We start from the raw sequence: 14,498 nt of genomic DNA on the forward strand, positions 1-14,498 counted from the left end.
ATAATATTTAAAAGATACTTAACTTTAAGTGTAACATTAACAGTGAACACTTTAAATTTCATTAATCATACAATAAAACATTTGACTCCCCCAAAATATTTTTGACTCCCAAAAATTCATATGCTGAGTCAAGGTGACTCTCAGATATTGGAGCCTAGGGGGAACCCTGCCTAACCCTATCCTAGCTATTTAATTTGTAACTACTGACACACTTGGCGGGTCGGGGGTACTAGTGAGCCACGCTCACTTTTGCACTTGTTGTTAACTATTTCCTCTTGAAATGTGGTGAGGAGCTGGGGGAATATAGGACCTCCAAATCAGTCTTGTTTGTCTTGATTAAACATGTGGAGCAAGAGTTCCAATTCTAACAATGAATTGGCGCATATTGGTAAATTTTCTTCTGCCAAAGGAGAGCTGTGCTATGTTCAGTGGTGACTTTATGTATATTTTCCATGTAAAGAGGATAACTAATCATTTTTGTAAATTTTGAGTCAAATATGTCATTTGATTATCTCAGTCTGGGCTGTTTGCTGCTGTCCACTAATTTTACTTTTTAGCTGAACTAAAACTTCATGTAAGCTTACTATGTTTGTGTTGGTTGGTCGCAACCATGGCTGCCACATTTTCAATATATATTGGACATGTTGGATTACAAACTCTGAAAAGGCATGAGTAAAGTCGACTTCTTAGGAGATTCTGGTGCAGACTAGGTCCCCAGCACCCCATGCTGGGTGTAAGAGGTGACTAGGTCCCCGGCACCTGATGCTGGGTGTAAGAGATGACCAGGTCCCCAGCACCTGATGCTGGGTGTAAGAGATGACTAGGTCCCCAGCACCTGATGCTGGGTGTAAGAGATGACTAGGTCCCCAGCACCTGATGCTGGGTGTAAGAGATGACCAGGTCCCCAGCACCCCATGCTGGAGGTAAGTGATGACTAGGTCCCCAGCACCCCATGCTGGGTGTAAGTGATGACTAGGTCCCCAGCACCCCATGCTGGGTGTAAGAGATGACTAGGTCCCCAGCACCTGATGCTGGGTGTAAGAGATGACTAGGTCCCCAGCACCCCATGCTGGGTGTAAGTGATGACTAGGTCCCCAGCACCCCATGCTGGGTGTAAGAGATGACTAGGTCCCCAGCACCTGATGCTGGGTGTAAGAGATGACTAGGTCCCCAGCACCTGATGCTGGGTGTAAGAGATGACTAGGTCCCCAGCACCCCATGCTAGGTGTAAGTGAATACTAGGTCGCCAGCACCTGATGCTGGGTGTAAGTGATGACTAGGTCCCCAGCACCCCATGCTGGGTGTAATAGACAACTAGGTCCCCAGCACCTGATGCTGGGTGTAAGTGATGACCAGGTCCCCAGCACCTGATGGTGGGTGTAAGAGATGACTAGGTCCCCAGCACCTGATGCTGGGTGTAAGAGATGACTAGGTCCCCAGCACCTGATGCTGGGTGTAAGAGATGACTAGGTCCCCAGCACCTGATGCTGGGTGTAAGAGATGACCAGGTCCCCGGCACCTGATGGTGGGTGTAAGAAATGACTAGGTCCTAAGCACCTGATGCTTGGTGTAAGAGATGACTAGGTCCCCAGCACCCCATGCTGGGTGTAAGAGATGACTAGGTCCCCAGCACCTGATGGTGGGTGTAAGAGATGACTAGGTCCCCAGCACCTGATGGTGGGTGTAAGAGATGACCAGGTCCCCAGCACCTGATGCTGGATGTAAGAGGTGACAAGGTCCCCAGCACCCCATGCTAGGTGTAAGAGACGACTAGGTCCCCAGCACCTGATGCTGGGTGTAAGAGATGACTACATCCCCAGCACCTGATGCTGGGTGTAAGAGGTGACTAGGTCCCCAGCACCTGATGCTGGGTGTAAGAGATGACTAGGTCCCCAGCACCTGATGCTGGGTGTAAGAGGTGACTAGGTCCCCAGCACCCCATGCTGGGTGTAAGAGATGACTAGGTCCCCAGCACCTGATGCTGGGTGTAAGAGATGACCAGGTCCCCAGCACCTGATGCTGGGTGTAAGTGATGACCAGGTCCCCAGCACCTGATGCTGGGTGTAAGAGATGACTAGGTCCCCAGCACCTGATGCTGGGTGTAAGAGATGACTAGGTCGCCAGCACCTGATGCTGGGTGTAAGAGATGACTAGGTCCCCAGCACCCCATGCTAGGTGTAAGAGAATACTAGGTCGCCAGCACCTGATGCTGGGTGTAAGAGATGACTAGGTCCCCAGCACCCCATGCTAGGTGTAAGAGAATACTAGGTCGCCAGCACCTGATGCTGGGTGTAAGAGATGACCAGGTCCCCAGCACCTGATGCTGGGTGTAAGTGATGACCAGGTCCCCAGCACCTGATGCTGGGTGTAAGAGATGACCAGGTCCCCAGCACCCCATGCTGGGTGTAAGAGATGACCAGGTCCCCAGCACCTGATGCTGGATGTAAGAGATGACTACATCCCCAGCACCTGATGCTGGGTGTAAGAGATGACTAGGTCCCCAGCACCTGATGCTGGGTGTAAGAGATGACTAGGTCCCCAGCACCTGATGCTGGGTGTAAGAGATGACTAGGTCCCCAGCACCTGATGCTGGGTGTAAGAGATGACTAGGTCCCCGGCACCTGATGCTGGGTGTAAGAGGTGACTAGGTCCCCAGCACCTGATGCTAGGTGTAAGAGATGACTAGGTCCCCGGCACCTGATGCTGGGTGTAAGAGATGACTAGGTCCCCAGCACCTGATGCTGGATGTAAGAGATGACTACATCCCCAGCACCTGATGCTGGGTGTAAGAGGTGACTAGGTCCCCAGCACCTGATGCTGGGTGTAAGAGATGACTAGGTCCCCAGCACCTGATGCTGGGTGTAAGAGATGACAGGTCCACAGCACCCCATGCTGGGTGTAAGAGATGACTAGGTCCCCAGCACCTGATGCTGGGTGTAAGAGATGACTACATTCCCAGCACCTGATGCTAGGTGTAAGAGATGACCAGGTCCCCAGCACCTGATGCTGGGTGTAAGAGATGACCAGGTCCCCAGCACCTGATGCTGGGTGTAAGAGATTATTATGAGGATCAGGTGTCATCATGCCCTGATCATGTATGTTGTTGCTCATAATGTCAACCATAGTTTTTGTGTACCTAAGGTTGGATTTTATTCAGGCTGCTGACTCTGATGCATAACATTCACTCACTCACACATGCCTGTTTTTGTCTCAATATCCTCACAAATTACAGTAAAAGTAAATGGCAACTATGAAACAAACACTTCAGTGTGGAAATTTGTTTCTAAATAAAACCTGCGATAGAAAATGAGGTAACCATGATAATAAACATCCTTGAGTTATATTTGGAATGAACATCACCGACAAGTTGAAGATTACAGATCAACACATGCTACATTTATCATGAAATTAACTTTCTTGTATCACCATGCAGACTCAAATTCAGACATGTTCCAATTTGCACAATCCTCAGTCAATATTGGTTATCAAAGCCTGCAGGGCTTTTGTGATTTTATATCATCATGACCAAGAACATTATTGTTGATACGGACATTGAACATTATTTCCTAATCATTTGCACATTGTTAGGCATTAAAGGCTATTTACTTGAATTTAAAAAACGTTCAAACTTTGAAGTATTAATTTTCTTATAGAATGTTTATGTAAAACCCGTGAAGATTATTGATCATTGTCAATCAAACATGAATCAGAAATACACAAGGTGCCTATTTTCTGACCCTTTCTACCACTATATTTATGTGTTTGAGTGGTCAATCCTTGATTAGTTCATGAAAAGTCTGACTCACATGTTACACACTAAGAACTTGACAAGAAATATTGAAATGTTTTGTGTTGTAATCAGTCAGTATATAAAGAAGCAGGTGTGATATCTACTGATGAGGTACTGGCTGATTCAAATTCAGGATATTTATCATGGCGGTTCAGACATTTATTCAAGATGTATTTCTTCATTTCACCTACAAAATGTTACCAGGATGTCAGTTCTGTTCACCTACAGAAATGTTACATAGGTGTCTGTTCACCTTCAGAACAGAACGCTGTGGTCTTGTGTTAGAGCATCTGCTGGAAGAGCAGCAGTTCCTGGGTTTGATCCCTGGCAGGGTCATACCAAAAGACATAAAGAGATGGTACTCAGCATTAAGGGGCTAAAACATGGACTGGTCAGCTCAGAGTCAGTATACTTTGTCTCAGTGGGGTATTCATATTCAGGCATCAAAGTTGGACTAAAACGGTCGCAAATTCGACCTAAATTTCAATTTGTCTACTGTCTAAATATTCTGAAGTAGCCAAATGACTACCTTGAAGAAAATATCTTGTGGCAACTAAATTCTATTGCTTCACATTTGAAGACACAAAAATAAATAACAGCATAATGTGGAAAACATGTCTCCTAATAATTGTCAACAAAAGTCGACAATGAACAGAAATACATAAATATTAGAGTAATTAGTATCCTACTTCAGTTAACAATGCTCATGGGGTAAGCAAGGATATACCTAAATAATCAAGTAACATAAATTGCATCATTGTTTGAGTCACAAATGACAAAAATCAAGTACAGTTCACTAATATACAATTCCAAGACTAATGCTAGGACTTGTACATATTATAATAGTTATTTGATAAAAGATAATTCCAAATGCTTTTGGCTACCTACAATATTGGCTTGACTTCTTGATTTTACCCCTGGCTACCTGGAAAAAAATGCCTATGGCTACTTGGTAAAAAGTTAAACTGCGGCATGGTATCTCAGTGTCCTAGCACTATAAAATCAGCATTAGTCCGGATTATTACAAGCAGCCACACACACACACACACACACACACACACACACACACACACAGCCACACACACACGTGCATGCATGTCTCTATATAAGTGCAATAATCTTGGATGCGATGTTAAACCCCATTTCACCTCACCTCACCTATAGTAATATTACCTGGATGTCAGTTCAGCTACAGAAATGTTACCTAGGTGTCGGTTAGCGTTCAAAAGACTAACAAATCTAGTGGTCAGACTCACTAACTCGGTTGATGCATGTCATTGTATCCTAATTTCATAGATCAATGCTCATGATATCGATCACTGGATTGTCTGATCCAGACTCATTTATTTACAGACCACCCTCATATAGTGGACTATTGCTGAGTGTTGCTTTGAACAACAAACAAACAAACAAATCACATTCAGAAATTTTACTGAGATTTCAATTGACCTACAGAAATGTTACCTGGACACCATTCCACGAAGCGATAATAGCGCTGCAACTGTCGTAAGTCTATGTTGAAGTATTGGGGGTTAACGATCACCCTAGCACTATGATCAATTTGTGGAACCGCACCCTGGGTGTCAGTTTACCTACAGAACTGTTATTGGGTGTCGGTTCGCCTACAGAACTGTTATTGGGTGTCGGTTCGCCTACAGAACTGTTATTGGGTGTCGGTTCACCTACAGAAATGTTATTGGGTGTCGGTTCGCCTACAGAACTGTTATTGGGTGTCGGTTCACCTACAGAACTGTTATTGGGTGTCGGTTCGCCTACAGAACTGTTATTGGGTGTCGGTTCACGTACAGAACTGTTATTGGGTGTCGGTTCACCTACAGAAATGTTATTGGGTGTCGGTTCGCCTACAGAAATGTTATTGAGTGTCGGTTCACCTACAGAACTGTTATTGGGTGTCAGTTCACCTACAGAAATGTTATTGGGTGTCGGTTCACCTACAGAAATGTTATTGGGTGTCGGTTCACCTACAGAAATGTTATTGGGTGTCGGTTCGCCTACAGAAATGTTATTGGGTGTCGGTTTACCTACAGAACTGTTATTGGGTGTCGGTTCACCTACAGAAATGTTATTGGGTGTCGGTTCGCCTACAGAAATGTTATTGGGTGTCGGTTCGCCTACAGAAATGTTATTGGGATGTAAGTCAAACACTTTCCTGGTTTGCATTTACACTTGCACGTACACTGTTTCATAATTAGCTGGTCAGGACAGTAAAGTTGTTGCGGTATTTAAAATAAATAAATCTAAACAAATCTGCAAACAGTTTGATGTGTAAATGAAAGCTTTCTCATGATGAATTTGCCCCAAATATTAGCCATAGAAAGATGTACAGTCCTCTGTGGATCTCTGATGTCCTACCTTTGAGAAAATGCATAAAGGAAGATTATTTTTCAGTTAATTATCATCAACATTGTCTTGAAATCAATCAGCTTTCAAACAATAAAAAAATGAAAATGGTATAAAAAAACCTGTTTAAACCTCCTATTTCACTGTGACCTTTGCTTGGCAACAATCAATTCATCATTGTGATCTCTCAAGCAGTTTAGTGTTGATTTATGTTCCCCATAACTTGAATTTTAGCTGGTTTTGCAGACAAGGTCCTCTTCCAAACCAAGGTATGAACATACAGGTCAGAACAGAAGCAAGAGATTTCTGTAAATTCTGATCAAATTACACTGCTATGGGTATTGAACTTGTATAAGCTGTGTTCTTGGGGGAAGCATCTGGTGATCCTTTGACCAATACGACTGTCAAATCACTTCTCTTATGGGGATTGCATAGGTCTTATGAGAGATGTGTCAGACAGAAACTGACGAAAACACTATCAGGTTTTTTTTAGGCACATTTTGTGTTACCACACAGGGTAAAATGGAGAATGAAACGACATATCTTCAATCATGGTAAGATTGTGTCGAATTTGAATTTGTATTGAACCGGCAGCCTTTGACTGGCAGTCGCTTATTGTGGGGTATTGATTTCAGGGTTCCATCAGCAGATGCCCGTGTTCAGGGAAGGAATGTTTGGCAAAGAGCTTTTGTTGCAGAGTTGGCAAATTTGAACTGAGCAGTACAAGGATGATTGCCCATTTAGGGTAAACAGACAGTATTTGGGGGGAAATATAACCTTTTGGTACCATGAAATGATGGTCTGTCAAGAGCACAAATTTGAATACATATGTTGAAAGCTATTTATTGGTTTATGCTTTATGGTGCCAATATGATTTCATGATGGTAAGGGGCGGTCGGGTAGCCTAGTGGTTAAAGTGTTCGCTCGTCACGCCGAAGACCCGGGTTCGATTCCCGACATGGGTACAATGTGTGAAGCCCATTTCTGGTGTCCCCCGCCGTGATATTGCTGGAATATTGCTAAAAGAGGCGTAAAACCATACTCACTCACTCACTCACTCATGATGGTAAATGGTTTTATTTTTAATTTAAATTGTGATCATTTATATATTTATCTATGAGGAAGTACATATTTATTTTTCACTTGAAATTATTGTTACCATTGATGAAGAGTTTCGGGACATATGTCTGTCTGTTCCTCCTCTTTTCATTGGTCAATACAATCAGCAGGAGAAATCAGTAAACAAACAAGGTATTGATATGACATTTAAAGGGTTGTTTTCCTGCACCAAATAGACATGTGTAAGTGTTTTAAAGACTCCAGTATCTTATGCTTGTTGTCAGAGAAAACTGAAATGTGTATTTAAGGGTCATTCTTATGGACCTGGCTGGACCTGGCTGGACCTGGATTGTGTCATACCCTGATGGGCTGCACATGCTATCAGTGACTGGTTTGCCTGGCCCAAATTCAATCATTTACAGATCCGTGTTGATGTCTTGGATATACAGACTGCCGCGTAAAATGACATTCACTCTAACTCATCTGCTTGTCTGTAAATAGTTAGGCCAAGGTGGGACTTGTGGCATTTCTTTGTGGACTACCACTCTTACCATTCGGGAGAACTCTGCAGGAGTAGTAGTCAATGATCAATCTTCTTGGCATTGTGGATTCACATCTTTTCCCTGTTTGCAGGACACGAAGAATTCTCTTTTTAGGCTATTATGACATGAAATTGTTGGTTTGGACTGAAACCCCATGCACTAATAAGTGACCACTATAGCTGCTAGGAGTGTAATGATATTTTGAACTATCATAATTGTTTGCCTTAGGATATTACTATATCGATAGGAATTATAAAATACCAACAGTGTTGTTGATAGTATGCACAACAATCGATAGTTTCAATAGTTGCAATTTTTATTTATGAATAATACATATATACAAGTTTCAAAGCTGTCTCTTTGTTGATTAGCAAGTTATGACAACTTCAGATTAGAGTTACTTCCCTTTGGTTTGAGTTGTAACAGGGAGGAAAATGGCTGTTTTTAAGATTGTCAGGAAGTGTTTATTCATTTCTATTACATTGATTAATATAATTATCAAGCCTTATAGTTGGTTTACTACTATTTCAGTACCTATTGCAATAACTGACAACTATCACAATACTATTGCAATAGTGTGGGCTACTATTGTAATAGTTAAGATAGCCCCAATTGTCAGTCACCTCTTGTGGCCTCACAGTTTCAAGTTAGTCTGTGTCTACCTGTGTGATTGTCAACCTCATTCATTACTCCAGCATGAACCCGTCTGACACATGTTAACATCCAAACCTTTCAACTTTCACTGCCATCAGCATATAGAATGGAGAGGAAATCCATTTCATGAAAAAGTCATGCTGAAGTGAAATTTATGCCTTTTAGGGTGAAAATGATCTCTTTATATATCAAAAGCCTTTATTTCACGCCTGTAGACGAGAAACAAATTAATTCAAGGCCATGGCCTCAATGCGTTGTTTTCCTCAGACAAGAGCTTAATCAGTATGCATAGTATGGTATTTTGTGCCACAATAACTCTCCTCGTAACTGGTGTCTAATCTATCACACAGGCCAACTCTGATGCTGTCTTCAACCGTCATACATGTTTAATGTAAAACCACTTTGGTAAGGCCACACTAAGCTCTTCCAAATCATCCCTTATCTCTAGTGATACACCTCGTTTGCCTCAAGCGGGGAAACTAATTGATCACCATTACTTTACAACGTTTTTCTTTTCTCAAAATTCTGATTATGTGAGACGCGATCCTTGCGAGCCTTTCTTCTGCGAGTGGTGGACGTTATAAGTTTGGATACACTGTTGCGCAACTTTTTCATGGTGTCTACTCTTGGATGTATGGTGAATATGTGCATCATGCCAAGGATTGATTATCTTTCAAAGGGAATACACACCTCAAGTGGGATGTTTCTGTTGCCCTGCTTCTGAAGGAAATTTATCGATTATCAAGTTTACCTGCATTTGATCTGCTGAAAATAACTTTCAATATTGGCTTTCTTAATGACAATTGTGCTTCTGATTGGTGCATTGACTGATGTTTATGAGAATTCAAAATAGTTTTTAGTACGGAAAGATGCAGTTCTTCTGGATGAATTAAGTTGAATCAAATGTGTCATTTTGGTTTCAAATCATGTGACCATCTGGTGTCTGAAAGGAAAGACTTATAATAGAGTTAATGAGCTTGTAATGTTAAGTAGAAAATAGATATCATGCAATGTGAAATTTTATTGACAAAAAGAATTGGAACATTGGTACAATAAAGTACAATCAAATTGAATGTTGATATGAGCTAATAGTAAATCACTGGTTTGTGAAATTGCTGTTTGCATTTTTAAGTTAAGAGCTCTCCAACATGAATGTTCTCAGTAATGAAATATTGTTAGTGTCAGTTGGGACTCTGATGTACTTCAGTGTTGCTACAGAGCTTAGCAGCATGTGAGACCCATTGTCTTCTGATACAACTCTACTTAGATATTTCATGCCTGTGTCGTGGTTAAAATATTTATGGGTTATCGATCTTAATCTGAAAGTTGCATGTTTCACGATTAGTCATGTTTTGTGTTTGGACAAGACAGTGACACAAGTGTGCATTCATCTGACCAGACAGCTTGATAAAGAAATTGGAAAACTCTCTTAAATCTTTGGAAATGATTGGTGAATGTCGTCAGTTCAGTAGTTCCTTTTGAAACAACTTCACATTTATGAATGATAATAGATTGTTGTTTCAATTGTAGGATATTTTTCTGACTGAATTTCTTTTCCTTCAACAAGTGGATACAGGTTGTGAGATAGGTTAACTTTGTTCAGGTCGATCCATATTTTGGTTCACTGTCAATAAGTGATGTAAGCGTTAGACATTTTAACGAGAAATGTTTTAAATTGAAAACTGAATTCAAGGACTCACTGTGAAATGTTGTGTGTGTGATGTAAGAATTTATGAAGTGCTGATTCGGGGAAAGAAGCTGCTGTATTTTGATTCCCGGGACTACTGTGAAAGACAAGTGTTGTTTATGACTGATGGGACAATGTCGACATCAACTGTAAACCATTTCAATGGTGAGATTTTCCAAAATCTCATCGAGCTGCTGGAGATGTATGTACAGATACGGCTATACCATGACCACAGCCAAGCCTGCAAATACATTATGAATCGGTAAGATGAAGTAGCTTCATTCATATTACATTGTATTGGCTGTGCCTCAGTAATCAGTTCTGGAAACGATGAATTGTGTTAAAGGTATAGACTTCTGGGCTGATATTCAATGTTTTTGTCCTGGCGTTTGATCAGTTGTTGTTCTGTATGTTGATGCTTGGTGTTGTGACCATCAGAATTAAGGGACCACATCATGTCAGGCTGTTTGATGAACTAGTATTGTCAGTAGTCCAGTCACAAACAGATGACTGGTACACACAGCCATGAGTACAGTATAGTATCTAGGAATTTAAACTGAAAATGGTCAAAGTTCCGCCATTTTGGAAAGGGGAAAGGGAAAACTGTAGGTGGTAGAGAACCACTTTCCCTGCATTGATCCAGCTGTGAAAGGTGCCCTGGAGAAGGACATAGATCTCCTTACAATATACGAGTGCCATGGATCATATTATCGTTTTACCGATTGTGTGCTGAAATTCAATTATCGATCAGATAATCATAAAATCAATATTAAGATACTAACCCACATATTTTATTAGCACATGTTCCTAAAAGAATCATTCTGCAATAAATAGCTATATGTTTGTTGATTGAGAGCAAACAATGAACATATTGTTGACAAACTCTTTCCAACGCGTGTCACCATTGCTACAACTTTTTTATCTAAAACTTCATTTATTGAGTGCAGGGTTTGATGTATAACTGTGAAGAGCTAAAGCGTTGTTAAGGTCATGTGAAGGTCAGGGAGATGTAATTCTATATTATGTTTTTTTTAATGTGGAGCTTACACAATATATGACTTTTCCAATGGATAAGGGACCACGAAACTGACGCACATAAATGTATGAATGACACATTTTGACGTTCATAGTCTTTTTATGAGAATGTATTCTTGAAAAAATGTCAACTCTGACGGACTTCTTATACATTCATGGGGAAACCTGTGGAAATTCCCTTACATGAGTACGTACAAAAAACTTGTTTCTGATCATTTAGATACTTCATTAGGACTCAGCATTTTGGTGGACATTGGAAAAAGTCAGAGACTTTGTCTCCATGCCTATTAACGAATATACTTGCTACGACCCATTGTAGTGAACAAAACGAAGAAATGACAGTGACAGTCTACAATAATCAATGAATTTACTTCATTATCTATTGGACACATGTCTATGATCACTATTCAATGATCGGCTAATTGATCAATGATGACTTACATTTGCAGGGTTAGAAACTAACAGTTTTTGTCCACTAGTCCTTATAATGATAACATATAGCAAAACCCTTAAAATTGGCCAATTTCTACTAGTCCTTAGGATACCTTCACTATTGGGCAGTTTGGTAAGGACTACAGGACTAGTGCCAATTTCTAACGCTGATTTGTAATCACCATAGGCCTTTTTGATGTCCTGTAAATGTATTATGATATGCTGTCTGTGGCTGACTTTGTGAGGTAAATGTTAACAGACCTTTCTCATCTAATGATATTATTTGAAAATATTTGTTGGAACCAGCCTACAAAAGCTTCACTGTAGAGCAATTTGTGTATACATACGCTCATGTTCCCTCTTGAAAAACGTTCATACAGTTTGGCCCTCACTCTATGTAAGTTCATACTCCAATGAACTCAAATAATGTGAAAGTCAAATCTGAATCATTTTATCAGAAGCGATGCTTGCATTGATAAACATTCATAGTTTACATAAATTTGCAAAGGCTAAAAAAAATAATAGTCTTGGTTCTCAGGCACTGCCCACATCTTCATATAGTTCATTGCACATTTCTTTTTGTTTCCATTTTCATTTTTTTTGGTGGATTGTATTTAAGTATTAGGATTTTTATATTGTTTTGAAAATGGAAATAAAAACAAAATGTGCGGCAGACTTCATGATGATGCGGGTGGTGCCTAAGAACCAAGACTATTATTCTTTTTAGCCATATGTTGATCGCGTTAGTTGCATCTTTCGACAAACATAGTCACCTTTTACGGCAAGCATGGGTTGTTGAAGACCTATTCTACCCCGGATCTTCACGGGTCACAAGCAAGATATTTGATTGGCTGATCAACAGCACTTGAGTGGGTAGGGTAATGATAAGGAAGACACTGTCTACATGTATTTGTTTATAAAAGTCTACATACTCAACCTGACATGGAAACACATCCTTAGCATGTGATCCTGAACTTCCCAGTGCCAATCACTTGATGGTGTTGATTATCAGACTCAAATGTCAAAGTTGATTCCTATCACTGTACTGCTTACCAATGCCTTTATACACAATGTTCTTTAGAGCTAGGAAGGGAGGTACATTGGCTGGAAGATTAATATCATGGAACATTCAATATGAAATTTATTCCTCTTAACTGAGCATTATTCAAATTATTATGGAGCAGTTATTCAAATTATTATGGAGCCGTTATTCAAATAGAACCACTATTATTGGATCATATGAAAGTGGTCAATAAAAGTAAGTGGAGGGTTTGACGTGTTATTTTCTAAAATGCAGATTTGAAAATATGACGGGTAAATATGGGTGAGGAGGTCAACTAATAATTTAGAACAGAATGTCTCGTTTGTTGATGTTATTTTCATTGAAGTTATATTGTGCTACTTGTTTCATTTAACATTCATTCTTCTCATGATCGGAGTCATAGAGAACTGGTTTGACATCATGGAAAGGTCCTGAAACTCTACTGTAGGAAACTCCATACTGAAATCTGTGCTGAGTCAGTCAGTAGATTTTAGTACTCTGTTGATGTATTTACCTTTGTCTGTTATTGTTTTTTTGTTTGTTTGTTGTTTATTGCCACACTCAGCAATATTCCAGTTATATGATGGCGATCTGTAAATAATCAAAGTCTGGACCAGACAATCCAGTGATTGACATCATGAGCATTGATCCATGCAATTGGGTTACGATGACATGCATCAACCAAGTCAGCGAGTCTGACCACCCATTTGTGTTAGTCGCCTCTAACGATAAGTATCGTTGCCTATTACGGCAAGCATGGGTTGCTGACGATCTATTCTACCCCGGATCTTCATGGGTCCTGTCTGTTATTAAGTTCAGGGAACTGTGTAGGGATCGGGGACTGCCTTGGGTCCAAGATTGGTTACATGTGGCAACTGTCCAAGACTTTTGTTAATGTCATATCATTGCACATGCTTAGAAGGCTTGGACATATTGTCTATGGGTTTTCAACCTTAGACTTTAAGTGTATCTCTAACCAGAAAGGAAATGTGAGTTTTGTAACATGCGGTGTACCAGTTTGATTAGTTTTAATGAAACCGCCATACTTTCTTGCAGCCCTCAGGAATCGCTATATAAATCTGTTGCATCCATTTTCAATTTGTATGTGTATCGGATGCAATATTTCGTGTGTGGTAAAAACCCTGTGCTGATCATTTGGATTATACTAAAAGATTTCTAACTTTTCATGTGAGATTCAGAAATGACTAATTATCCCCTGCCATGAAGTGGGGCCGGGGATATTGGAATGGAGTTTGTCCATCCGTCGTGCTGTCAACCTTTCCATCTGTCCAGTTCTCAAAAGGGACAAACACCGGTGTTACTGGTCATAATTTCAAATGAGTTTGAAAATTGATGTCGTAAATTCAATTTTTACAGAGTTATGGACCTTGCTCTGTGATTTTCAACTTAGTGTACTCTACGTGAAATGGGGAAACTACTGAAGTTACATGAATGAAACTTTGCATACTTGTCAAGACTGAGTTCGAAAAATTGGTCCTGTCAATTAATTATTAATAGAGTTACGTTCTTCGATCCATGTTTTTGTGTGCAATGGGGGGCAAATTTTCTAGGATACACCTGAAGTTAGCTTATCTAAGAGATACTTTTCAACACTGAATTATTTTTTCCAGAGAAGGGGCCTTTTGTGTGTATTAATTTCAGATTAGGCATGTTTTCTGATGACATAAAGCAGCTTCTTAAGGCTTTATGGGGCTCTTTTCTACAGTTTATGTTCACTACTGTATAAACAAACAAACTTCTAATGTGGCTCATGGCGTAGATATTGAAAACATGTAACATGACGAATACTTGAATGTTGAAACTACTTGAATCTGACTGAACACTACCGGATGCAAACTTAGACTTATGGCACAGTTTATCAAATAAAATAAATAA

The 14,498-nt window shown here is 40.3% G+C and overlaps 1 protein-coding gene across 9 annotated transcripts in view; it reads left to right on the forward strand.

The window, feature by feature from the left end:
- Positions 1–14,498, forward strand: part of LOC139477182 (uncharacterized) — a 164,222-nt gene that overhangs the window by 14,508 nt on the left and 135,216 nt on the right. The gene's annotated exons all lie outside the window — the stretch shown is intronic.

This window comes from Haliotis cracherodii, unplaced genomic scaffold (genome assembly GCF_022045235.1).
Source record: "Haliotis cracherodii isolate W230 unplaced genomic scaffold, xgHalCrac1.p SCAF_1, whole genome shotgun sequence".
Classification (NCBI taxonomy): domain Eukaryota; kingdom Metazoa; phylum Mollusca; class Gastropoda; order Lepetellida; family Haliotidae; genus Haliotis; species Haliotis cracherodii.